The 27,964-nt window shown below is 39.1% G+C and overlaps 1 protein-coding gene across 1 annotated transcript in view; it reads right to left on the reverse strand.

Annotated features, from left to right (window-relative positions):
* LOC137101057 (potassium channel subfamily K member 5-like) overlaps positions 1–27,964 on the reverse strand; it is a 53,054-nt gene that overhangs the window by 24,193 nt on the left and 897 nt on the right. The gene's annotated exons all lie outside the window — the stretch shown is intronic.

A 27,964-nucleotide genomic window follows, 5' to 3' on the forward strand; every position in this document is an offset into this window, starting at 1 on the left:
TTCCAACTGTAATATGTTAAGCATGGTTGGGAGAGGTGTGCTCACTACCCTATATGCTGTCAGCTAATGTACTGTAATTATTATGAATATTAATATGATATTTTTTTTGAATGGAAAATCTATGGGAGTGATGTTTAAACTGCAATATCTCAAAAACTACACATGGTAGCATGATTCAGCTTTGTGGGATGCTGTCCCATGATGAAGTGCTTCACATGTTACAGCGTGGGCTCTATAGCGCCACCGTGTGGTCAGATATCAGCCTGTATATGTTAGTTGTTTTGACATGCTACTAGTCCTACACGCTTACAGCTAGAAACATGGTTCCAACTGTAATATGTTAAGTACAGTTAGGAGAGTAGATGTATTACTCTGTGGGCTGACAGCTGATGTACAATAATTGTTATGAATATTTGTATGATTTTTATTTTGCATTGCCGTCTATGAGAGCAATCTTCACACGGCTATATCTCGGAAACTATGCGTGATATTGTTATGAAACTTTGACCCATGATGCCCCATGATGAAATGCTTCACATGTTACAGTGTGGGCTCTCTAGCGCCACCGTGTGGTCAGTTATCAGCATGTTTATGTTAGTTGTTTTGACATGCTACTACTCCTACACGCTTACAGCTAGAAACATGGTTCCAACTGTAACATGTTAAGTACAGTTAGGAGAGTTGATGTATTACTCTGTGGGCTGACAGCTGATGTACAATAATTATTATGAATATTTGTATGATTAGTTTTTTGCCGTCTATGAGAGCAATCTTCACATGGCTGTATCTCGGAAACTACACGTGATATTGTTATGAAACTTTGACTCATGATGCCCCATGATGAAATGCTTCACATGTTACAGTGTGGGCTCTCTAGCGCCACCGTGTGGTCAGTTATTTAACTCGTTTTTTAACTCCTAAAAATTGTTTTTTTTTTTCTGATTTCACTTCTATGTTGTACAGGGCCTTTAGTACTACTACGTGCGCCACCTGGCGGCCGTTCGCGGTACTGCAACTGTTTCGATCTTTTTTTTTAAGCTAATGCAATGACTGACTTGAATGAAACTTTACAAATATGTGCAGGACACTGCCCTAAACACGCGTGTTAAACGTTTATCCACTGGGGGTCGCTATTGTGGGTGTTTTTTTTTTTTGGTATTTTATCCTCAGAACTTCATTAGTGTTGAGAGGGCAAGATGGCAACAGTTGATTCCTTTGGACAGGCTGCCATCTGCTGGAGAGTTGGTGAATAACAATTGAAAACTTCTTCATTGTTTCATGAGCTTTCACTAGTTGTTTAATATTTTAAAAAACTACACATGTTACAGTGTTGCCTGTCGCTTCTACAACTTTCAGAGCTGCAGATTCGGCGATGGCTGCAGCAGGTGCAGCGGCTGGCTTTCAGCAATCACACGCATTTTCTGCAGGAAATGCCCATTCTAGTTAGTGTGATTGCTGAAAGCAATCACACTATTGTTGTTTCCAGTATTTAATTAGTGTGATTGCTGAAAGCAATCACACTATTGTTGTTTCCAGTATTTAATTTTATTATTATTATTATTATTATTATTATTATTATTATTCCGTATTCTTCCGCCCGTTTTTCGGCGTGCTGTAAGTCCTGAATGCTAAAAGCTGCAAACATGGTTCCAACTGTAATATGTTAAGCATGGTTGGGAGAGGTGTGCTCACTACCCTATGTGCTGTCAGCTAATGTACTGTAATTATTATGAATATTAATATGATATTTTTTTTGAATGGAAAGTCTATGGGAGTGATGTTTAAACTGCAATATCTCAAAAACTACACATGGTAGCATGATGCAGCTTTGTGGGATGCTGTCCCATGATGAAGTGCTTCACATGTTACAGCGTGGGCTCTCTAGCGCCACCATGTGGTCAGTTATTTAACTCGTTTTTTAACTCCTAAATTTTTTTTTTTTTTTCTAATTTCACTTCTATGTTGTACAGGGCCTTTAGTACTACCACGTGCGCCACCTAACGGCCGTTGGCGGTACTGCAACTCACTAGTTGTTCAATATTTTAAAAAACTACACATGCTACAGTGTTGCCTGTCGCTTCTACAACGTTCAGAGCTGCAGATTCGGCGATGGCTGCAGCGGCTGGCTTTCAGCAAACACACGCATTTTCTGCAGGAAATGCCCATTCTAGTTATTATTATTATTCCGTATTCTTCCGCCCGTTTTTCGGCACGCTGTAAGTCCTAAATGGTAAAAGCTGCAAACATGGTTCCAACTGTAATATGTTAAGCATGGTTGGGAGAGGTGTGCTCACTACCTTCTGTGCTGTCAGCTAATGTACTGTAATTATTATGAATATTAATATGAATTTTTTTTTGAATGGAAAGTCTATGGAAGTGATGTTTAAACTGCAATATCTCGAAAACTACACATGGTAGCATGATGCTGCTTTGTGGGATGCTGTCCCATAATGAAATGCTTCACATGTTACAGCGTGGGGTCTATAGCGCCACCGTGTGGTCAGATATCAGCCTGTTTATGTGCGTTTTTTGACATGCTACTAGTCCTACACGCTTACAGCTAGAAACATGGTTCCAGCTTTAATATGTTAAGTACAGTTAGGAGAGTTGACGCATTACTCTGTGGGCTGACAGCTGATGTACAATAATTGTTGTGAATATTTGTATGATTTTTTTTTTTGCATTGCCGTCTATGAGAGCAATCTTCACACGGCTGCATCTCGAAAACTACACGTGATATTGTTATGAAACCTTGATTACTACTGTCCCATCATGATGTGCTTCACATGTTACAGCGTGGGCTCTATAGCGCCACTGTGTGGTCAGTTACCAGCATGTTTATGTTAGTTGTTTTGACATGCTACTACTCCTACACGCTTACAGCTAGAAACATGGTTCCAACTGTAATATGTTAAGTACAGTTACGAGAGATGACGTATTACTCTGTGGGCTGACAGCTGATGTACAATAATTATTATGAATATTTGTATGATTTGTTTTTTGTTGTCTATGAGAGCAATCTTCACATGGCTGTATCTCGAAAACTACACGTGATATTGTTATGAAACTCTCAGGAAAGCTGCCCCATGATGAAATGCTTCACATGTTACAGTGTGGACTATCTAGCGCCACCGTGTGGTCAGTTATTTAACTCGTTTTTTAACTCCTAAATTTTTTTTTTTTTTCTGAATTCACTTCTATGTTTTCCAGGGCCTTTAGTACTACCACGTGTGCCACCTGGCGGCCGTTCGCGGTACTGCAACTGTTTCGATCTTTTTTTTTTAAGCTAATGCAATAACCAACTTGAATGAAACTTTACAAATATGTGCAGGACACTGCCCTAAACACGCGAGTTAAACGGTTCTCCACTGGGGCGCGCTATTGTGGGTGTTTTTTTTTTTTTGGTATTTTATCCTCAGAACTTCATTAGTGTTGAGAGGGCAAGATGGCAACAGTTGATTCCTTTGGAAAGGCTGTCATCTGCTGGAGAGATGGTGAATAGCAATTGAAAACTTCTTCATTGTTTCATGTGCTTTCACTAGTTGTTCAATATTTTAAAAAACTACACATGCTACAGTGTTGCCTGTCGCTTCTACAACTTTCAGAGCTGCAGATTCGGCGATGGCTGCAGCAGGTGCAGCGGCTGGCTTTCAGCAATCACACGCATTTTCTGCAGGAAATGCCCATTCTAGTTAGTGTGATTGCTGAAAGCAATCACACTATTGTTGTTTCCAGTATTTAATTAGTGTGATTGCTGAAAGCAATCACACTATTGTTGTTTCCAGTATTTAATTTTATTATTATTATTATTATTATTATTATTATTATTATTCCGTATTCTTCCGCCCGTTTTTCGGCGTGCTGTAAGTCCTGAATGCTAAAAGCTGCAAACATGGTTCCAACTGTAATATGTTAAGCATGGTTGGGAGAGGTGTGCTCACTACCCTATGTGCTGTCAGCTAATGTACTGTAATTATTATGAATATTAATATGATATTTTTTTTGAATGGAAAGTCTATGGGAGTGATGTTTAAACTGCAATATCTCAAAAACTACACATGGTAGCATGATGCAGCTTTGTGGGATGCTGTCCCATGATGAAGTGCTTCACATGTTACAGCGTGGGCTCTCTAGCGCCACCATGTGGTCAGTTATTTAACTCGTTTTTTAACTCCTAAATTTTTTTTTTTTTTTCTAATTTCACTTCTATGTTGTACAGGGCCTTTAGTACTACCACGTGCGCCACCTAACGGCCGTTGGCGGTACTGCAACTCACTAGTTGTTCAATATTTTAAAAAACTACACATGCTACAGTGTTGCCTGTCGCTTCTACAACGTTCAGAGCTGCAGATTCGGCGATGGCTGCAGCGGCTGGCTTTCAGCAAACACACGCATTTTCTGCAGGAAATGCCCATTCTAGTTATTATTATTATTCCGTATTCTTCCGCCCGTTTTTCGGCACGCTGTAAGTCCTAAATGGTAAAAGCTGCAAACATGGTTCCAACTGTAATATGTTAAGCATGGTTGGGAGAGGTGTGCTCACTACCTTCTGTGCTGTCAGCTAATGTACTGTAATTATTATGAATATTAATATGAATTTTTTTTTGAATGGAAAGTCTATGGAAGTGATGTTTAAACTGCAATATCTCGAAAACTACACATGGTAGCATGATGCTGCTTTGTGGGATGCTGTCCCATAATGAAATGCTTCACATGTTACAGCGTGGGGTCTATAGCGCCACCGTGTGGTCAGATATCAGCCTGTTTATGTGCGTTTTTTGACATGCTACTAGTCCTACACGCTTACAGCTAGAAACATGGTTCCAGCTTTAATATGTTAAGTACAGTTAGGAGAGTTGACGCATTACTCTGTGGGCTGACAGCTGATGTACAATAATTGTTGTGAATATTTGTATGATTTTTTTTTTTGCATTGCCGTCTATGAGAGCAATCTTCACACGGCTGCATCTCGAAAACTACACGTGATATTGTTATGAAACCTTGATTACTACTGTCCCATCATGATGTGCTTCACATGTTACAGCGTGGGCTCTATAGCGCCACTGTGTGGTCAGTTACCAGCATGTTTATGTTAGTTGTTTTGACATGCTACTACTCCTACACGCTTACAGCTAGAAACATGGTTCCAACTGTAATATGTTAAGTACAGTTACGAGAGATGACGTATTACTCTGTGGGCTGACAGCTGATGTACAATAATTATTATGAATATTTGTATGATTTGTTTTTTGTTGTCTATGAGAGCAATCTTCACATGGCTGTATCTCGAAAACTACACGTGATATTGTTATGAAACTCTCAGGAAAGCTGCCCCATGATGAAATGCTTCACATGTTACAGTGTGGACTATCTAGCGCCACCGTGTGGTCAGTTATTTAACTCGTTTTTTAACTCCTAAATTTTTTTTTTTTTTTCTGAATTCACTTCTATGTTTTCCAGGGCCTTTAGTACTACCACGTGTGCCACCTGGCGGCCGTTCGCGGTACTGCAACTGTTTCGATCTTTTTTTTTTAAGCTAATGCAATAACCAACTTGAATGAAACTTTACAAATATGTGCAGGACACTGCCCTAAACACGCGAGTTAAACGGTTCTCCACTGGGGCGCGCTATTGTGGGTGTTTTTTTTTTTTTGGTATTTTATCCTCAGAACTTCATTAGTGTTGAGAGGGCAAGATGGCAACAGTTGATTCCTTTGGAAAGGCTGTCATCTGCTGGAGAGATGGTGAATAGCAATTGAAAACTTCTTCATTGTTTCATGTGCTTTCACTAGTTGTTCAATATTTTAAAAAACTACACATGCTACAGTGTTGCCTGTCGCTTCTACAACTTTCAGAGCTGCAGATTCGGCGATGGCTGCAGCAGGTGCAGCGGCTGGCTTTCAGCAATCACACGCATTTTCTGCAGGAAATGCCCATTGTTTCCAGTATTTAATTAGTGTGATTGCTGAAAGCAATCACACTATTGTTGTTTCCAGTATTTAATTTTATTATTATTATTATTATTATTATTATTATTATTATTATTATTATTATTCCGTATTCTTCCGCCCGTTTTTCGGCGTGCTGTAAGTCCTGAATGCTAAAAGCTGCAAACATGGTTCCAACTGTAATATGTTAAGCATGGTTGGGAGAGGTGTGCTCACTACCCTATGTGCTGTCAGCTAATGTACTGTAATTATTATGAATATTAATATGATATTTTTTTTGAATGGAAAGTCTATGGGAGTGATGTTTAAACTGCAATATCTCAAAAACTACACATGGTAGCATGATGCAGCTTTGTGGGATGCTGTCCCATGATGAAGTGCTTCACATGTTACAGCGTGGGCTCTCTAGCGCCACCATGTGGTCAGTTATTTAACTCGTTTTTTAACTCCTAAATTTTTTTTTTTTTTTCTAATTTCACTTCTATGTTGTACAGGGCCTTTAGTACTACCACGTGCGCCACCTAACGGCCGTTGGCGGTACTGCAACTCACTAGTTGTTCAATATTTTAAAAAACTGCACATGCTACAGTGTTGCCTGTCGCTTCTACAACGTTCAGAGCTGCAGATTCGGCGATGGCTGCAGCGGCTGGCTTTCAGCAAACACACGCATTTTCTGCAGGAAATGCCCATTCTAGTTATTATTATTATTCCGTATTCTTCCGCCCGTTTTTCGGCACGCTGTAAGTCCTAAATGGTAAAAGCTGCAAACATGGTTCCAACTGTAATATGTTAAGCATGGTTGGGAGAGGTGTGCTCACTACCTTCTGTGCTGTCAGCTAATGTACTGTAATTATTATGAATATTAATATGAATTTTTTTTTGAATGGAAAGTCTATGGAAGTGATGTTTAAACTGCAATATCTCGAAAACTACACATGGTAGCATGATGCTGCTTTGTGGGATGCTGTCCCATAATGAAATGCTTCACATGTTACAGCGTGGGGTCTATAGCGCCACCGTGTGGTCAGATATCAGCCTGTTTATGTGCGTTTTTTGACATGCTACTAGTCCTACACGCTTACAGCTAGAAACATGGTTCCAGCTTTAATATGTTAAGTACAGTTAGGAGAGTTGACGCATTACTCTGTGGGCTGACAGCTGATGTACAATAATTGTTGTGAATATTTGTATGATTTTTTTTTTTGCATTGCCGTCTATGAGAGCAATCTTCACACGGCTGCATCTCGAAAACTACACGTGATATTGTTATGAAACCTTGATTACTACTGTCCCATCATGATGTGCTTCACATGTTACAGCGTGGGCTCTATAGCGCCACTGTGTGGTCAGTTACCAGCATGTTTATGTTAGTTGTTTTGACATGCTACTACTCCTACACGCTTACAGCTAGAAACATGGTTCCAACTGTAATATGTTAAGTACAGTTACGAGAGATGACGTATTACTCTGTGGGCTGACAGCTGATGTACAATAATTATTATGAATATTTGTATGATTTGTTTTTTGTTGTCTATGAGAGCAATCTTCACATGGCTGTATCTCGAAAACTACACGTGATATTGTTATGAAACTCTCAGGAAAGCTGCCCCATGATGAAATGCTTCACATGTTACAGTGTGGACTATCTAGCGCCACCGTGTGGTCAGTTATTTAACTCGTTTTTTAACTCCTAAATTTTTTTTTTTTTTCTGAATTCACTTCTATGTTTTCCAGGGCCTTTAGTACTACCACGTGTGCCACCTGGCGGCCGTTCGCGGTACTGCAACTGTTTCGATCTTTTTTTTTTAAGCTAATGCAATAACCAACTTGAATGAAACTTTACAAATATGTGCAGGACACTGCCCTAAACACGCGAGTTAAACGGTTCTCCACTGGGGCGCGCTATTGTGGGTGTTTTTTTTTTTTTGGTATTTTATCCTCAGAACTTCATTAGTGTTGAGAGGGCAAGATGGCAACAGTTGATTCCTTTGGAAAGGCTGTCATCTGCTGGAGAGATGGTGAATAGCAATTGAAAACTTCTTCATTGTTTCATGTGCTTTCACTAGTTGTTCAATATTTTAAAAAACTACACATGCTACAGTGTTGCCTGTCGCTTCTACAACTTTCAGAGCTGCAGATTCGGCGATGGCTGCAGCAGGTGCAGCGGCTGGCTTTCAGCAATCACACGCATTTTCTGCAGGAAATGCCCATTCTAGTTAGTGTGATTACACTATTGTTGTTTCCAGTATTTAATTTTATTATTATTATTATTATTATTATTATTATTATTATTCCGTATTCTTCCGCCCGTTTTTCGGCGTGCTGTAAGTCCTGAATGCTAAAAGCTGCAAACATGGTTCCAACTGTAATATGTTAAGCATGGTTGGGAGAGGTGTGCTCACTACCCTATGTGCTGTCAGCTAATGTACTGTAATTATTATGAATATTAATATATTTTTTTTGAATGGAAAGTCTATGGGAGTGATGTTTAAACTGCAATATCTCAAAAACTACACATGGTAGCATGATGCAGCTTTGTGGGATGCTGTCCCATGATGAAGTGCTTCACATGTTACAGCGTGGGCTCTATAGCGCCACCGTGTGGTCAGATATCAGCCTGTATATGTTAGTTGTTTTGACATGCTACTAGTCCTACACGCTTACAGCTAGAAACATGGTTCCAACTGTAATATGTTAAGTACAGTTAGGAGAGTAGATGTATTACTCTGTGGGCTGACAGCTGATGTACAATAATTGTTATGAATATTTGTATGATTTTTATTTTGCATTGCCGTCTATGAGAGCAATCTTCACATGGCTGTATCTCGGAAACTACACGTGATATTGTTATGAAACTTTGACTCATGATGCCCCATGATGAAATGCTTCACATGTTACAGTGTGGACTATCTAGCGCCACCGTGTGGTCAGTTATTTAACTCGTTTTTTAACTCCTAAATTTTTTTTTTTTTTCTGAATTCACTTCTATGTTTTCCAGGGCCTTTAGTACTACCACGTGTGCCACCTGGCGGCCGTTCGCGGTACTGCAACTGTTTCGATCTTTTTTTTTTAAGCTAATGCAATAACCAACTTGAATGAAACTTTACAAATATGTGCAGGACACTGCCCTAAACACGCGAGTTAAACGGTTCTCCACTGGGGCGCGCTATTGTGGGTGTTTTTTTTTTTTTGGTATTTTATCCTCAGAACTTCATTAGTGTTGAGAGGGCAAGATGGCAACAGTTGATTCCTTTGGAAAGGCTGTCATCTGCTGGAGAGATGGTGAATAGCAATTGAAAACTTCTTCATTGTTTCATGTGCTTTCACTAGTTGTTCAATATTTTAAAAAACTACACATGCTACAGTGTTGCCTGTCGCTTCTACAACTTTCAGAGCTGCAGATTCGGCGATGGCTGCAGCAGGTGCAGCGGCTGGCTTTCAGCAATCACACGCATTTTCTGCAGGAAATGCCCATTCTAGTTAGTGTGATTGCTGAAAGCAATCACACTATTGTTGTTTCCAGTATTTAATTAGTGTGATTGCTGAAAGCAATCACACTATTGTTGTTTCCAGTATTTAATTTTATTATTATTATTATTATTATTATTATTATTATTATTCCGTATTCTTCCGCCCGTTTTTCGGCGTGCTGTAAGTCCTGAATGCTAAAAGCTGCAAACATGGTTCCAACTGTAATATGTTAAGCATGGTTGGGAGAGGTGTGCTCACTACCCTATGTGCTGTCAGCTAATGTACTGTAATTATTATGAATATTAATATGATATTTTTTTTGAATGGAAAGTCTATGGGAGTGATGTTTAAACTGCAATATCTCAAAAACTACACATGGTAGCATGATGCAGCTTTGTGGGATGCTGTCCCATGATGAAGTGCTTCACATGTTACAGCGTGGGCTCTCTAGCGCCACCATGTGGTCAGTTATTTAACTCGTTTTTTAACTCCTAAATTTTTTTTTTTTTTTCTAATTTCACTTCTATGTTGTACAGGGCCTTTAGTACTACCACGTGCGCCACCTAACGGCCGTTGGCGGTACTGCAACTCACTAGTTGTTCAATATTTTAAAAAACTGCACATGCTACAGTGTTGCCTGTCGCTTCTACAACGTTCAGAGCTGCAGATTCGGCGATGGCTGCAGCGGCTGGCTTTCAGCAAACACACGCATTTTCTGCAGGAAATGCCCATTCTAGTTATTATTATTATTCCGTATTCTTCCGCCCGTTTTTCGGCACGCTGTAAGTCCTAAATGGTAAAAGCTGCAAACATGGTTCCAACTGTAATATGTTAAGCATGGTTGGGAGAGGTGTGCTCACTACCTTCTGTGCTGTCAGCTAATGTACTGTAATTATTATGAATATTAATATGAATTTTTTTTTGAATGGAAAGTCTATGGAAGTGATGTTTAAACTGCAATATCTCGAAAACTACACATGGTAGCATGATGCTGCTTTGTGGGATGCTGTCCCATAATGAAATGCTTCACATGTTACAGCGTGGGGTCTATAGCGCCACCGTGTGGTCAGATATCAGCCTGTTTATGTGCGTTTTTTGACATGCTACTAGTCCTACACGCTTACAGCTAGAAACATGGTTCCAGCTTTAATATGTTAAGTACAGTTAGGAGAGTTGACGCATTACTCTGTGGGCTGACAGCTGATGTACAATAATTGTTGTGAATATTTGTATGATTTTTTTTTTTGCATTGCCGTCTATGAGAGCAATCTTCACACGGCTGCATCTCGAAAACTACACGTGATATTGTTATGAAACCTTGATTACTACTGTCCCATCATGATGTGCTTCACATGTTACAGCGTGGGCTCTATAGCGCCACTGTGTGGTCAGTTACCAGCATGTTTATGTTAGTTGTTTTGACATGCTACTACTCCTACACGCTTACAGCTAGAAACATGGTTCCAACTGTAATATGTTAAGTACAGTTACGAGAGATGACGTATTACTCTGTGGGCTGACAGCTGATGTACAATAATTATTATGAATATTTGTATGATTTGTTTTTTGTTGTCTATGAGAGCAATCTTCACATGGCTGTATCTCGAAAACTACACGTGATATTGTTATGAAACTCTCAGGAAAGCTGCCCCATGATGAAATGCTTCACATGTTACAGTGTGGACTATCTAGCGCCACCGTGTGGTCAGTTATTTAACTCGTTTTTTAACTCCTAAATTTTTTTTTTTTTTCTGAATTCACTTCTATGTTTTCCAGGGCCTTTAGTACTACCACGTGTGCCACCTGGCGGCCGTTCGCGGTACTGCAACTGTTTCGATCTTTTTTTTTTAAGCTAATGCAATAACCAACTTGAATGAAACTTTACAAATATGTGCAGGACACTGCCCTAAACACGCGAGTTAAACGGTTCTCCACTGGGGCGCGCTATTGTGGGTGTTTTTTTTTTTTTGGTATTTTATCCTCAGAACTTCATTAGTGTTGAGAGGGCAAGATGGCAACAGTTGATTCCTTTGGAAAGGCTGTCATCTGCTGGAGAGATGGTGAATAGCAATTGAAAACTTCTTCATTGTTTCATGTGCTTTCACTAGTTGTTCAATATTTTAAAAAACTACACATGCTACAGTGTTGCCTGTCGCTTCTACAACTTTCAGAGCTGCAGATTCGGCGATGGCTGCAGCAGGTGCAGCGGCTGGCTTTCAGCAATCACACGCATTTTCTGCAGGAAATGCCCATTCTAGTTAGTGTGATTGCTGAAAGCAATCACACTATTGTTGTTTCCAGTATTTAATTTTATTATTATTATTATTATTATTATTATTATTATTATTCCGTATTCTTCCGCCCGTTTTTCGGCGTGCTGTAAGTCCTGAATGCTAAAAGCTGCAAACATGGTTCCAACTGTAATATGTTAAGCATGGTTGGGAGAGGTGTGCTCACTACCCTATGTGCTGTCAGCTAATGTACTGTAATTATTATGAATATTAATATGATATTTTTTTTGAATGGAAAGTCTATGGGAGTGATGTTTAAACTGCAATATCTCAAAAACTACACATGGTAGCATGATGCAGCTTTGTGGGATGCTGTCCCATGATGAAGTGCTTCACATGTTACAGCGTGGGCTCTCTAGCGCCACCATGTGGTCAGTTATTTAACTCGTTTTTTAACTCCTAAATTTTTTTTTTTTTTCTAATTTCACTTCTATGTTGTACAGGGCCTTTAGTACTACCACGTGCGCCACCTAACGGCCGTTGGCGGTACTGCAACTCACTAGTTGTTCAATATTTTAAAAAACTGCACATGCTACAGTGTTGCCTGTCGCTTCTACAACGTTCAGAGCTGCAGATTCGGCGATGGCTGCAGCGGCTGGCTTTCAGCAAACACACGCATTTTCTGCAGGAAATGCCCATTCTAGTTATTATTATTATTCCGTATTCTTCCGCCCGTTTTTCGGCACGCTGTAAGTCCTAAATGGTAAAAGCTGCAAACATGGTTCCAACTGTAATATGTTAAGCATGGTTGGGAGAGGTGTGCTCACTACCTTCTGTGCTGTCAGCTAATGTACTGTAATTATTATGAATATTAATATGAATTTTTTTTTGAATGGAAAGTCTATGGAAGTGATGTTTAAACTGCAATATCTCGAAAACTACACATGGTAGCATGATGCTGCTTTGTGGGATGCTGTCCCATAATGAAATGCTTCACATGTTACAGCGTGGGGTCTATAGCGCCACCGTGTGGTCAGATATCAGCCTGTTTATGTGCGTTTTTTGACATGCTACTAGTCCTACACGCTTACAGCTAGAAACATGGTTCCAGCTTTAATATGTTAAGTACAGTTAGGAGAGTTGACGCATTACTCTGTGGGCTGACAGCTGATGTACAATAATTGTTGTGAATATTTGTATGATTTTTTTTTTTGCATTGCCGTCTATGAGAGCAATCTTCACACGGCTGCATCTCGAAAACTACACGTGATATTGTTATGAAACCTTGATTACTACTGTCCCATCATGATGTGCTTCACATGTTACAGCGTGGGCTCTATAGCGCCACTGTGTGGTCAGTTACCAGCATGTTTATGTTAGTTGTTTTGACATGCTACTACTCCTACACGCTTACAGCTAGAAACATGGTTCCAACTGTAATATGTTAAGTACAGTTACGAGAGATGACGTATTACTCTGTGGGCTGACAGCTGATGTACAATAATTATTATGAATATTTGTATGATTTGTTTTTTGTTGTCTATGAGAGCAATCTTCACATGGCTGTATCTCGAAAACTACACGTGATATTGTTATGAAACTCTCAGGAAAGCTGCCCCATGATGAAATGCTTCACATGTTACAGTGTGGACTATCTAGCGCCACCGTGTGGTCAGTTATTTAACTCGTTTTTTAACTCCTAAATTTTTTTTTTTTTTCTGAATTCACTTCTATGTTTTCCAGGGCCTTTAGTACTACCACGTGTGCCACCTGGCGGCCGTTCGCGGTACTGCAACTGTTTCGATCTTTTTTTTTTAAGCTAATGCAATAACCAACTTGAATGAAACTTTACAAATATGTGCAGGACACTGCCCTAAACACGCGAGTTAAACGGTTCTCCACTGGGGCGCGCTATTGTGGGTGTTTTTTTTTTTTTGGTATTTTATCCTCAGAACTTCATTAGTGTTGAGAGGGCAAGATGGCAACAGTTGATTCCTTTGGAAAGGCTGTCATCTGCTGGAGAGATGGTGAATAGCAATTGAAAACTTCTTCATTGTTTCATGTGCTTTCACTAGTTGTTCAATATTTTAAAAAACTACACATGCTACAGTGTTGCCTGTCGCTTCTACAACTTTCAGAGCTGCAGATTCGGCGATGGCTGCAGCAGGTGCAGCGGCTGGCTTTCAGCAATCACACGCATTTTCTGCAGGAAATGCCCATTCTAGTTAGTGTGATTACACTATTGTTGTTTCCAGTATTTAATTAGTGTGATTGCTTTCAGCAATCACACTATTGTTGTTTCCAGTATTTAATTTTATTATTATTATTATTATTATTATTATTATTATTATTCCGTATTCTTCCGCCCGTTTTTCGGCGTGCTGTAAGTCCTGAATGCTAAAAGCTGCAAACATGGTTCCAACTGTAATATGTTAAGCATGGTTGGGAGAGGTGTGCTCACTACCCTATGTGCTGTCAGCTAATGTACTGTAATTATTATGAATATTAATATATTTTTTTTGAATGGAAAGTCTATGGGAGTGATGTTTAAACTGCAATATCTCAAAAACTACACATGGTAGCATGATGCAGCTTTGTGGGATGCTGTCCCATGATGAAGTGCTTCACATGTTACAGCGTGGGCTCTATAGCGCCACCGTGTGGTCAGATATCAGCCTGTATATGTTAGTTGTTTTGACATGCTACTAGTCCTACACGCTTACAGCTAGAAACATGGTTCCAACTGTAATATGTTAAGTACAGTTAGGAGAGTAGATGTATTACTCTGTGGGCTGACAGCTGATGTACAATAATTGTTATGAATATTTGTATGATTTTTATTTTGCATTGCCGTCTATGAGAGCAATCTTCACATGGCTGTATCTCGGAAACTACACGTGATATTGTTATGAAACTTTGACTCATGATGCCCCATGATGAAATGCTTCACATGTTACAGTGTGGACTATCTAGCGCCACCGTGTGGTCAGTTATTTAACTCGTTTTTTAACTCCTAAATTTTTTTTTTTTTTCTGAATTCACTTCTATGTTTTCCAGGGCCTTTAGTACTACCACGTGTGCCACCTGGCGGCCGTTCGCGGTACTGCAACTGTTTCGATCTTTTTTTTTTTAAGCTAATGCAATAACCAACTTGAATGAAACTTTACAAATATGTGCAGGACACTGCCCTAAACACGCGAGTTAAACGGTTCTCCACTGGGGCGCGCTATTGTGGGTGTTTTTTTTTTTTGGTATTTTATCCTCAGAACTTCATTAGTGTTGAGAGGGCAAGATGGCAACAGTTGATTCCTTTGGAAAGGCTGTCATCTGCTGGAGAGATGGTGAATAGCAATTGAAAACTTCTTCATTGTTTCATGTGCTTTCACTAGTTGTTCAATATTTTAAAAAACTACACATGCTACAGTGTTGCCTGTCGCTTCTACAACTTTCAGAGCTGCAGATTCGGCGATGGCTGCAGCAGGTGCAGCGGCTGGCTTTCAGCAATCACACGCATTTTCTGCAGGAAATGCCCATTCTAGTTAGTGTGATTGCTGAAAGCAATCACACTATTGTTGTTTCCAGTATTTAATTAGTGTGATTGCTGAAAGCAATCACACTATTGTTGTTTCCAGTATTTAATTTTATTATTATTATTATTATTATTATTATTATTCCGTATTCTTCCGCCCGTTTTTCGGCGTGCTGTAAGTCCTGAATGCTAAAAGCTGCAAACATGGTTCCAACTGTAATATGTTAAGCATGGTTGGGAGAGGTGTGCTCACTACCCTATGTGCTGTCAGCTAATGTACTGTAATTATTATGAATATTAATATGATATTTTTTTTGAATGGAAAGTCTATGGGAGTGATGTTTAAACTGCAATATCTCAAAAACTACACATGGTAGCATGATGCAGCTTTGTGGGATGCTGTCCCATGATGAAGTGCTTCACATGTTACAGCGTGGGCTCTATAGCGCCACCGTGTGGTCAGATATCAGCCTGTATATGTTAGTTGTTTTGACATGCTACTAGTCCTACACGCTTACAGCTAGAAACATGGTTCCAACTGTAATATGTTAAGTACAGTTAGGAGAGTAGATGTATTACTCTGTGGGCTGACAGCTGATGTACAATAATTGTTATGAATATTTGTATGATTTTTATTTTGCATTGCCGTCTATGAGAGCAATCTTCACATGGCTGTATCTCGGAAACTACACGTGATATTGTTATGAAACTTTGACTCATGATGCCCCATGATGAAATGCTTCACATGTTACAGTGTGGACTATCTAGCGCCACCGTGTGGTCAGTTATTTAACTCGTTTTTTAACTCCTAAATTTTTTTTTTTTTTCTGAATTCACTTCTATGTTTTCCAGGGCCTTTAGTACTACCACGTGTGCCACCTGGCGGCCGTTCGCGGTACTGCAACTGTTTCGATCTTTTTTTTTAAGCTAATGCAATGACTGACTTGAATGAAACTTTACAAATATGTGCAGGACACTGCCCTAAACACGCGTGTTAAACGTTTATCCACTGGGGGGCGCTATTGTGGGTGTTTTTTTTTTTGGTATTTTATCCTCAGAACTTCATTAGTGTTGAGAGGGCAAGATGGCAACAGTTGATTCCTTTGGACAGGCTGCCATCTGCTGGAGAGTTGGTGAATAACAATTGAAAACTTCTTCATTGTTTCATGAGCTTTCACTAGTTGTTTAATATTTTAAAAAACTACACATGTTACAGTGTTGCCTGTCGCTTCTACAACTTTCAGAGCTGCAGATTCGGCGATGGCTGCAGCAGGTGCAGCGGCTGGCTTTCAGCAATCACACGCATTTTCTGCAGGAAATGCCCATTCTAGTTATTATTATTATTCCGTATTCTTCCGCCCGTTTTTCGGCATGCTAAAAGTCCTAAGTGCTAAAAGCTGTAAACATGGTTCCAACTGTAATATGTTCAGCATGGTTGGGAGAGGTGTGCTATTACCCTGTGTGCTGATAGCTAATGTACTGTAATTATTATGAATATTAATATGCATTTTTTTTTAATGGAAAGTCTATGGGAGTGATGTTTAAACTGCAATATCTCAAAAACTACACATGGTAGCATGATGCAGCTTTGTGGGATGCTGTCCCATGATGAAGTGCTTCACATGTTACAGCGTGGGCTCTATAGCGCCACCGTGTGGTCAGCTATCAGCATGTTTTTGTGCGTTTTTTGACATGCTACTACTCCTACACGCTTACAGCTAGAAACATGGTTCCAACTGTAATATGTTAAGTACAGTTAGGAGAGATGATGTATTACTCTGTGGGCTGACAGCTGATGTACAATAATTGTTATGAATATTTGTATGATTTTTACTTTGCATTGCCGTCTATGGGAGCAATCTTCACATGGGTATATCTCCTAAACTACACGTGATATCGTTATGAAACCTTGATTACTACTGTCCCATGATGAAGTGCTTCACATGTTACAGCGTGGGCTCTCTAGCGCCACCGTGTGGTCAATTGTCAGCATGTTTATGTTAGTTGTTTTGACATGCTACTAGTCCTACACGCTTACAGCTAGAAACATGATTCCAACTGTAATATGTTAAGTACAGTTAGGAGAGTAGTTGTATTACTCTGTGGGCTGACAGCTGATGTACAATAATTTTTATGAATATTTGTATGATTTGTTTTTTGCCGTCTATGAGAACAATCTTCACACGGCTGTATCTCGGAAACTACACGTGATATTGTTATGAAACTTTCAGGAAAGCTGCCCCATGATGAAATGCTTCACATGTTACAGTGTGGGCTCTCTAGCGCCACCATGTGGTCAGTTATTTAACTCGTTTTTTAACTCCTAAATTTTTTTTTTTTTTTCTAATTTCACTTCTATGTTGTACAGGGCCTTTAGTACTACCACGTGCGCCACCTAACGGCCGTTGGCGGTACTGCAACTCACTAGTTGTTCAATATTTTAAAAAACTACACATGCTACAGTGTTGCCTGTCGCTTCTACAACGTTCAGAGCTGCAGATTCGGCGATGGCTGCAGCGGCTGGCTTTCAGCAATCACACGCATTTTCTGCAGGAAATGCCCATTCTAGTTATTATTATTATTCCGTATTCTTCCGCCCGTTTTTCGGCACGCTGTAAGTCCTAAATGGTAAAAGCTGCAAACATGGTTCCAACTGTAATATGTTAAGCATGGTTGGGAGAGGTGTGCTCACTACCTTCTGTGCTGTCAGCTAATGTACTGTAATTATTATGAATATTAATATGAATTTTTTTTTGAATGGAAAGTCTATGGAAGTGATGTTTAAACTGCAATATCTCGAAAACTACACATGGTAGCATGATGCTGCTTTGTGGGATGCTGTCCCATAATGAAATGCTTCACATGTTACAGCGTGGGGTCTATAGCGCCACCGTGTGGTCAGATATCAGCCTGTTTATGTGCGTTTTTTGACATGCTACTAGTCCTACACGCTTACAGCTAGAAACATGGTTCCAGCTTTAATATGTTAAGTACAGTTAGGAGAGTTGACGCATTACTCTGTGGGCTGACAGCTGATGTACAATAATTGTTGTGAATATTTGTATGATTTGTTTTTTGTTGTCTATGAGAGCAATCTTCACATGGCTGTATCTCGAAAACTACACGTGATATTGTTATGAAACTCTCAGGAAAGCTGCCCCATGATGAAATGCTTCACATGTTACAGTGTGGACTATCTAGCGCCACCGTGTGGTCAGTTATTTAACTCGTTTTTTAACTCCTAAATTTTTTTTTTTTTCTGAATTCACTTCTATGTTTTCCAGGGCCTTTAGTACTACCACGTGTGCCACCTGGCGGCCGTTCGCGGTACTGCAACTGTTTCGATCTTTTTTTTTTAAGCTAATGCAATAACCAACTTGAATGAAACTTTACAAATATGTGCAGGACACTGCCCTAAACACGCGAGTTAAACGGTTCTCCACTGGGGCGCGCTATTGTGGGTGTTTTTTTTTTTTTGGTATTTTATCCTCAGAACTTCATTAGTGTTGAGAGGGCAAGATGGCAACAGTTGATTCCTTTGGAAAGGCTGTCATCTGCTGGAGAGATGGTGAATAGCAATTGAAAACTTCTTCATTGTTTCATGTGCTTTCACTAGTTGTTCAATATTTTAAAAAACTACACATGCTACAGTGTTGCCTGTCGCTTCTACAACTTTCAGAGCTGCAGATTCGGCGATGGCTGCAGCAGGTGCAGCGGCTGGCTTTCAGCAATCACACGCATTTTCTGCAGGAAATGCCCATTCTAGTTAGTGTGATTGCTGAAAGCAATCACACTATTGTTGTTTCCAGTATTTAATTAGTGTGATTGCTGAAAGCAATCACACTATTGTTGTTTCCAGTATTTAATTTTATTATTATTATTATTATTATTATTATTATTATTATTCCGTATTCTTCCGCCCGTTTTTCGGCGTGCTGTAAGTCCTGAATGCTAAAAGCTGCAAACATGGTTCCAACTGTAATATGTTAAGCATGGTTGGGAGAGGTGTGCTCACTACCCTATGTGCTGTCAGCTAATGTACTGTAATTATTATGAATATTAATATATTTTTTTTGAATGGAAAGTCTATGGGAGTGATGTTTAAACTGCAATATCTCAAAAACTACACATGGTAGCATGATGCAGCTTTGTGGGATGCTGTCCCATGATGAAGTGCTTCACATGTTACAGCGTGGGCTCTATAGCGCCACCGTGTGGTCAGATATCAGCCTGTATATGTTAGTTGTTTTGACATGCTACTAGTCCTACACGCTTACAGCTAGAAACATGGTTCCAACTGTAATATGTTAAGTACAGTTAGGAGAGTAGATGTATTACTCTGTGGGCTGACAGCTGATGTACAATAATTGTTATGAATATTTGTATGATTTTTATTTTGCATTGCCGTCTATGAGAGCAATCTTCACACGGCTATATCTCGGAAACTATGCGTGATATTGTTATGAAACTTTGACCCATGATGCCCCATGATGAAATGCTTCACATGTTACAGTGTGGGCTCTCTAGCGCCACCGTGTGGTCAGTTATCAGCATGTTTATGTTAGTTGTTTTGACATGCTACTACTCCTACACGCTTACAGCTAGAAACATGGTTCCAACTGTAACATGTTAAGTACAGTTAGGAGAGTTGATGTATTACTCTGTGGGCTGACAGCTGATGTACAATAATTATTATGAATATTTGTATGATTAGTTTTTTGCCGTCTATGAGAGCAATCTTCACATGGCTGTATCTCGGAAACTACACGTGATATTGTTATGAAACTTTGACTCATGCTGCCCCATGATGAAATGCTTCACATGTTACAGCGTGGGCTCTCTAGCGCCACCGTGTGGTCAGTTATTTAACTCGTTTTTTAATTCAAAAAATTTTTTTTTTTCTTTCTGATTTCACTTCTATATTGTACAGGGCCTTTAGTACTACCACTGGCGGCCATTCGCGGTACTGCAACTGTTTCGATCTTTTTTTTTTAAGCTAATGCAATGACTGACTTGAATGAAACTTTACAAATATGTGCAGGACACTGCCCTAAACACGCGTGTTAAACGTTTATCCACTGGGGGGCGCTATTGTGGGTGTTTTTTTTTTTGGTATTTTATCCTCAGAACTTCATTAGTGTTGAGAGGGCAAGATGGCAACAGTTGATTCCTTTGGACAGGCTGCCATCTGCTGGAGAGTTGGTGAATAACAATTGAAAACTTCTTCATTGTTTCATGAGCTTTCACTAGTTGTTTAATATTTTAAAAAACTACACATGTTACAGTGTTGCCTGTTGCTTCTACAACTTTCAGAGCTGCAGATTCGGCGATGGCTGCAGCAGGTGCAGCGGCTGGCTTTCAGCAATCACACGCATTTTCTGCAGGAAATGCCCATTCTAGTTTTATTATTATTATTCCGTATTCTTCCGCCAATTTTTCGGCGTGCTAAAACTCCTAAGTGCTAACAGCTGTAAACATGGTTCCAACTGTAACATGTTAAGCATGGTTGGGAGAGGTGTGCTATTATCCTGTGTGCTTATAGCTAATGTACTGTAATTATTATGAATATTAATATGAATTTTTTTTTGAATGGAAAGTCTATGGGAGTGATGTTCAAACTGCAATATCTCTAAAACTACACATGGTAGCATGATGCAGCTTTGTGGGATGCTGTCCCATAATGAAATGCTTCACATGTTACAGCGTGGGCTCTATAGCGCCACCGTGTGGTCAGATATCAGCATGTTTATGTGCGTTTTTTGACATGCTACTACTCCTACACGCTTACAGCTAGAAACATGGTTCCAACTGTAATATTTTAAGTATAGTTAGGAGAGATGACGTATTACTCTGTGGGCTGACAGCTGATGTACAATAATTGTTATGAATATTTGTATGATTTGTTTTTTGCATTGCCGTCTATGAGAGGAATCTTAATACTGCAATATCTCAAAAACTACACATGGTAGCATGATGCAGCTTTGAGGGATGCTGTCCCATGATGAAGCGCTTCACATGTTACAGCGTGGGCTCTCTAGCGCCACCGTGTGGTCAGTTATTTAACTGGTTTTTTAACTCCTAAAAATTTTTTTTTTTTCTGATTTCACTTCTATGTTGTACAAGGCCTTCAGTACTACCACGTGCACCACCTGGCGGCCGTTCGCGGTACTGCAACTGTTTCGATCTTTTTTTTTAAGCTAATGCAATGACTGACTTGAATGAACTCCACACATACGTGCAGGACAGTCTACTGAAGACGCGTTAAACGTTTCTTCACTGGGGGGCGCTATGGTGGGTGTTTTTTTTTGTTTTTGGTATTTTATCCTCAGAACTTCATTAGTGTTCAGAGGGCAAGATGGCAACAGGTGATTCCTTTGGACAGGCTGCCATCTGCTGGAGAGTTGGTGAATAGCAATTGAAAACTTCTTCATTGTTTCATGTGCTTTCACTAGTTGTTCAATATTTTTAAAAACTACACATGCTACAGTGTTGCCTGTCGCTTCTACAACGTTCAAAGCTGCAGATTCGGCGATGGCTGCAGCGGCTGCAGCAGCTGGCTTTCAGCAATCACACGCATTTTCTGCAGGAAATGCCCATTCTAGTTAGTGGGAGAGCTGTAAGCACAGCTCTCATTAGTGGGAGAGCTGTAAGCACAGCTCTCACACTTATGAGATCCTTTTCTTTATTATTATTATTATTTCGCCGTTTTTCGGTCACTATCTCCTCCTAGACGGTTTGTCGTAGAAACTTCGTTCCACTTCCTAAACGTAGGTCTCTTTTAGGAGATCTATGCTATTACTTTTCTTATTAATAACTTTTATACTTTTTATTATATTTCACTTTTTATCAACTTTTTTTCCCATTGAAAATGAATGGAAGCCACTTAAAACTTCCCTTCAACTTGCCACTTTTCATCTGCCTCTTGTGTCATCATACTTTGGAGTAGAAACTTCATTTAAACTTTATACGGGTCTAGATCCTTTCAACTTTTTCTGGGTGGATCAGCTTCTTTGTATCTTTTATACTTTTTGAATAATCGCAGTTTTAGTTTTAGGCAACTTTTGGAGCTTTTTCAACTTTTCCATTAGTGTGTATTGCGGAATGTTGGAGCAGCTAGAGTGGGTGACATCACACGCACTCTAACTTTTCAGCTTCCACTTTTAGCAACTTTTTTCCTTCTTTTCCTTCTTTCCTTCAATCAACTTTAATCTTACATAAACAAACTATACATCAGAATGTAGGTATTTTTGTCTTCTTTCAGTAAATATAACTCTCATAGTGACAGGACTGACGGTTCTTTCTCCAAGAGTCCAGAAGCGGAGAGAGTGCCGTCTGAAACTCCCATTGGAGCCCATTATAACAGAGGTTCTTAAATTCTCCTCAAATCACAAACGGGGGGCTGTTTTAAAATCGCCACCACGCCTTCATTTTATGGAGTATATTCAAATAAAGTACATCAGTGTGTTCATTGAAGCCTTTTGTCACTCACAGTTTTTCAATTGTTTCGATAGGACTAATACTTTTTCATATTTTGAGCATTTTGCGAGGCATAGTCTCAGTACTTTTCCAGCCTGCCTTTGCATTTGGCTCACATGACTCAGCAGGCAGGCAGCAGTCATTGTCATGGTAACGGACACAGCTGCATGACGTCATGTAATCAGCCTCAGAGCTGTGTCCACACACTTTACCTGAGTTTTTCTCCCTCAACATACACAGTGGAGACACACACAGACACACACCCTCACAGACAGGAAATACCCTTTCAAAATAAAAGCCTTTCATAATATTTTATCCACTTTTTAGCATTTAAATGCTAAAATGACTTTGTGGTGAAGTTTCCCTACACACACACCCTCACAGATAGGAAACACACTTTCAAAATAAAAGCCTTTCATAATATTTTATCCACTTTTTAGCATTTAAATGCTAAAATGACTTTGTGGTGAAGTTTCCCTACACACACACACCCTCACAGACAGGAAACACACTTTCAAAATAAAAGCCTTTTATCATTCTTATTTTAATTATTTAGCATTTAAATGCTAAAATGAGTTTGTTTTGAAGTCTCCCTACAGTGGACACACAAACTACCACACAGACACAGACAGGAAACACACTTTCAAATTAAAAGCTCTTTTCAACTTTTTTTTCTCAACAGTTTTTCAGCATTAAAATGGTTCCTTCATTTCTAAGTAGTTACTTCTAGCTTTTTTCTTTACACTTTAATAGCAACTTTTTTACTTTGCTTCTTTTTTTGTTTCTTTGAACTTTGGGAATATTTACCTTTTCCTTTGTTTCTTACTACTTCTTTCCACTTTTGTTAATCAAGTTGTTGCTTTTTCACTTCTTCCTTTACACTTTTAATAGCAACTTTTTTACTTTGCTTCTTTCTTTGTTTCTTTTAACTTTGGGAATATTTACCTTTTCCTTTGTTTCTTACTACTTCTTTCAACTTTTGTTAATCAAGTTGTTGCTTTTTCACTTCTTACTTTTTTCTTTACACTTTCAATAGCAACTTTTTACTTTGCTTCTTTTTCTGTTTCGTTACACTTTAAATATCAACTTTTTACTTATTTACTTCCTCCATTGTTACTTTCTACTTTTTTTTTCTTTTCTGAATTCAACTTTTCTTGGGATTTTGGATTTTTTCCTTTTATTGTCATCTTCTTTCTTTCTCTTTTTGTTCGTATTTATCTCTCTTCAGCGTTTGCGGCTTTGAACGTGCAAACGCCTCTGCTCTCAGCAGCTTCTGAGCGGTCGGCCTCTACCGGGCGACTTAACAGCTCTCCCACGTAATTTCCTTGGAAATTGCCTTTTCTAGTTATTATTATTATTTTTATTTCGCCGTTTTTCGGTCACTATCTCCTCCTAGACGGTTTGTCGTAGAAACTCCGTTCCACTTCCTAATCGTAGGTCTCTTTTAGGACATGTGGGCTATTACTTTTCTCATTAATAACTTTTATACTTTTTATTATATTTCACTTTTTATCAACTTTTCTTCCCATTGAAAATGAATGGAAGCCACTTAAAACTTCCCTTCAACTTGCCACTTTTCATCTGCCTCTTGTGTCGTCATACTTTGGAGTAGAAACTTCATTTAAACTTTATACGGGTCTAGACCCTTTCAACTTTTCCTGGGTGGATCAGCTTCTTTGTATCTTTTATACTTTTTAAATAATCGCAGTTTTAGTTTTAGGCAACTTTTGGACCTTTTTCAACTTTTCCATTAGTGTGTATTGCGGAATGTTGGAGCAGCTAGAGTGGGTGACATCACACGCACTCTAACTTTTCAGCTTCCACTTTTAGCAACTTTTTTCCTTCTTTTCCTTCTTTCCTTCAATTAACTTTAATCTTACATAAACAAACTATACATCAGAATGTAGGTATTTTTGTCTTCTTTCAGTAAATGTAACTCTCATAGTCACAGGACTGACGGTTCTTTCTCCAAGTGCCCAGAAGCAGAGAGAGTGCCGTCTGAAACTCCCATTGAAGCCCATTATAACAGAGGTTCTTAAATTCTACTCAAATCACAAACGGGGGGCTGTTTTAAAATCGCCACCACGCCTTCATTTTATGGAGTATCTTCAAATAAAGTACATCAGTGTGTTCATTGAAGCCTTTTGCCACTCACAGTTTTTGAATTGTTTCGATAGGACTAATACTTTTTCATATTTTGAGCATTTTGCGAGGCATAGTCTCAGTACTTTTCCAGCCTGCCTTTGCATTTGACTCACATGACTCAGCAGGCAGGCAGCAGTCATTGTCATGGTAACGGACACAGCTGCATGAGATCATGTGATCAGCCTCAGAGCTGTGTCCACACACTTTACCTGAGTTTTTCTCCCTCAACATACACAGTGGAGACAGACAGACACACACACACCCTCACAGACAGGAAACACACTTTCAAAATAAAAGCCTTTCATAATATTTTATCCACTTTTTAGCATTTAAATGCTAAAATGACTTTGTGGTGAAGTTTCCCTACACACACCCTCACAGACAGGAAACACTTTCAAAATAAAAGCCTTTTATCATTCTTATTTTAATTATTTAGCATTTAAATGCTAAAATGAGTTTGTTTTGAAGTCTCCCTACAGTGGACACACAAACTACCACACAGACACAGACAGGAAACACACTTTCAAATTAAAAGCTCTTTTCAACTTTTTTTTTTTTCAACAGTTTTTCAGCATTAAAATGGTTCCTTCATTTCTAAGTAGTTACTTCTAGCTTTTTTCTTTACACTTTAATAGCAACTTTTTTACTTTGCTTCTTTTTTTGTTTCTTTTAACTTTGGGAATATTTACCTTTTCCTTTGTTTCTTACTACTTCTTTCCACTTTTGTTAATCAAGTTGTTGCTTTTTCACTTCTTCCTTTACACTTTTAATAGCAACTTTTTTCCTTTGCTTCTTTCTTTGTTTCCTTTAACTTTGGGAATATTTACCTTTTCCTTTGTTTCTTACTACTTCTTTCCACTTTTGTTAATCAAGTTGTTGCTTTTTCACTTCTTACTTTTTTCTTTACACTTTCAATAGCAACTTTTTACTTATTTACTTCCTCCATTGTTACTTTCTACTTTTTTCTTTTCTGAATTCAACTTTTCCTGGGATTTTGGATTTTTTCCTTTTCTTGTCATCTTCTTTTTTCTCTTTTTGTTTGTATTTATCTCTCTTCAGCGTTTGCGGCTTTGAACGTGCAAACGCCTCTGCTCTCAGCAGCTTCTGAGCGGTCGGCCTCTACCGGGCGACTTAACAGCTCTCCCACGTAATTTCCTTGGAAATTGCCTTTTCTAGTTTAACATGAGATTGCAAGCCTCGTTTCATTAACATCACAGATGGTTTTTATGTTAATCGTCTTATTTCTTTGGCAAGTTGATTACATTTAGGAAAATTAAACTCAAATAAAAACAAAAAACAAAACTTGTTTTAAGATTACATTAGGTTACCCTCATTAAAAGTGTAGTGTGGTACTACTGACTTAAATGACATCATTCTCACACTGTGCAGCATTGTACAGCACATGCAGTCATCTGTATCTGCAATAAAAATCAATCAGGCATACATAACACATTTCTATCATGCTAACAATTGCATGGCATTATAATCCACTGCTACCTTCCGTGACTTCAGTGTGATTTCCCATTTTTGAAACACTTTCCAAAAGAGGAAGAAAGACTTTGCTCTTTAAGCCAGAAGCACCCTTGCCACATGACAAAGTTAGCAATGCCCCCAAACAGTGTGCTGCTTCACCCATTTTTGGTTTTTAAATCTGACCAGGGGCTACGTTTCACTTCAGGCATGTGACCTCAGACTGATGACAAAACAGTGTTTGAAAACCTTTTTGGCCACTCAAACGTGATCTTTAGATCATGTGCATCAAAAAATACTAGAGCAATTTTTGCTGTAACGCAAAAAAAAAAAAAAAAAAAAAAGGTACATCGAATTACCTGATGCTCTTAAGCAAAGCCCGGAAGCAGCAATTGCAAAAAACAGTTCCACTGAGAAAAATGTCATCACTGGTCACAGTTACGGGTAATGGCACTTTTTGCATCACATTTTAGCTGCTGCAGAATTTGCTTAGTGGCTAGGAGCTACAGTGTGAAAGCATGCTCACTGACAACACAACCACAGAACATGCAGCTAACACATCATACTATGAATTGGATGCTCATTGTCTCCCCCCCCCTTGTTAATTTCTTTTTATAAACAGCTTCTCGAGAGCCAACACCGATGGGCCATAAAATCCAATCTGCAAACTGTTACCACTTCAAGGTTCCTGTAGTTAATGGTAAACTCCTTGTTAATCAAACAGAAGACTAGCTTTTACAAGATTGTCGCCTTGACTTGTTAAGCTGGCTTCGATATTTTAATTGTTAACAAGCTGAGCAAAGTTTCCACAATGAAAACCCAACAGAATCTGTGCTCCTAAAAAGAAATACAGCTGATCAAAGCAACTGAAGGGCAATAGACTATCGGTTTTAATATACTCAGTCCAAGTATTTGCAGCACGTGTCTTGGAAAACACCAACAGAAACAAAACTGATAGACTACACTTAACGAATATCAACAACAGGACACACAAATGTCTGTGTAATTGGGGAAACTGTGAAGAAGAGAAGTGTCTTGGTTTCATTTTGTTGCAAGTTCCAAAGTTTCAAAATCTCTCAACTGTTATATCACCAGAGCAGATTTGGTCAGTGTGGGCATTTGCTGGCTACAGCAAGCCTTGAATGGGGGGGGGGGGGGGGGGGGGGTCAAGAGAATATCTCTTTCATTCCCCTAAACAAAAAAAAGGACAAGCACACAAAAGCAGAAAGGGGGATGGGTGAATAATAAATCTCCCTAATACTGATGAGAACCCAAAAAGAAACAGGTTTTGACACGTTTCTTGCGTTATTGCAGTTCATGTTTTATTGCAAATGCAATGTAGAGGCCTCATCTTTACAGAGAACAACAGCTGTCGTGGTTTCCTGTCCAATGCCATGTTCCCTATTCAGTACCTGTCTGACAGGGTACGGTTTATATATTAGTGCAGTACAGTATATATACGCTCTTGTCACACTCAAGTGTCTCCGATTAATGAAAGGAGTCAAAGTTTAAGCTAAGTGACCAAACAACATTCTGTGACATAAACACCTGTGAAATCACCTGTGTTTACTTAGCATGTGTTTATTCAGTGCGGAGCGGAAAAGCAGGAAAAAAGGTCAATGACCACCACTTTACTGTAAATCAAGGAACTGCAATTGTGACAAGAAAGAGACAAGAAACTGGCAATGGGATGC

This window comes from Channa argus, chromosome 16, assembly GCF_033026475.1.
Source record: "Channa argus isolate prfri chromosome 16, Channa argus male v1.0, whole genome shotgun sequence".
NCBI classification, from domain to species: Eukaryota; Metazoa; Chordata; class Actinopteri; order Anabantiformes; family Channidae; genus Channa; species Channa argus.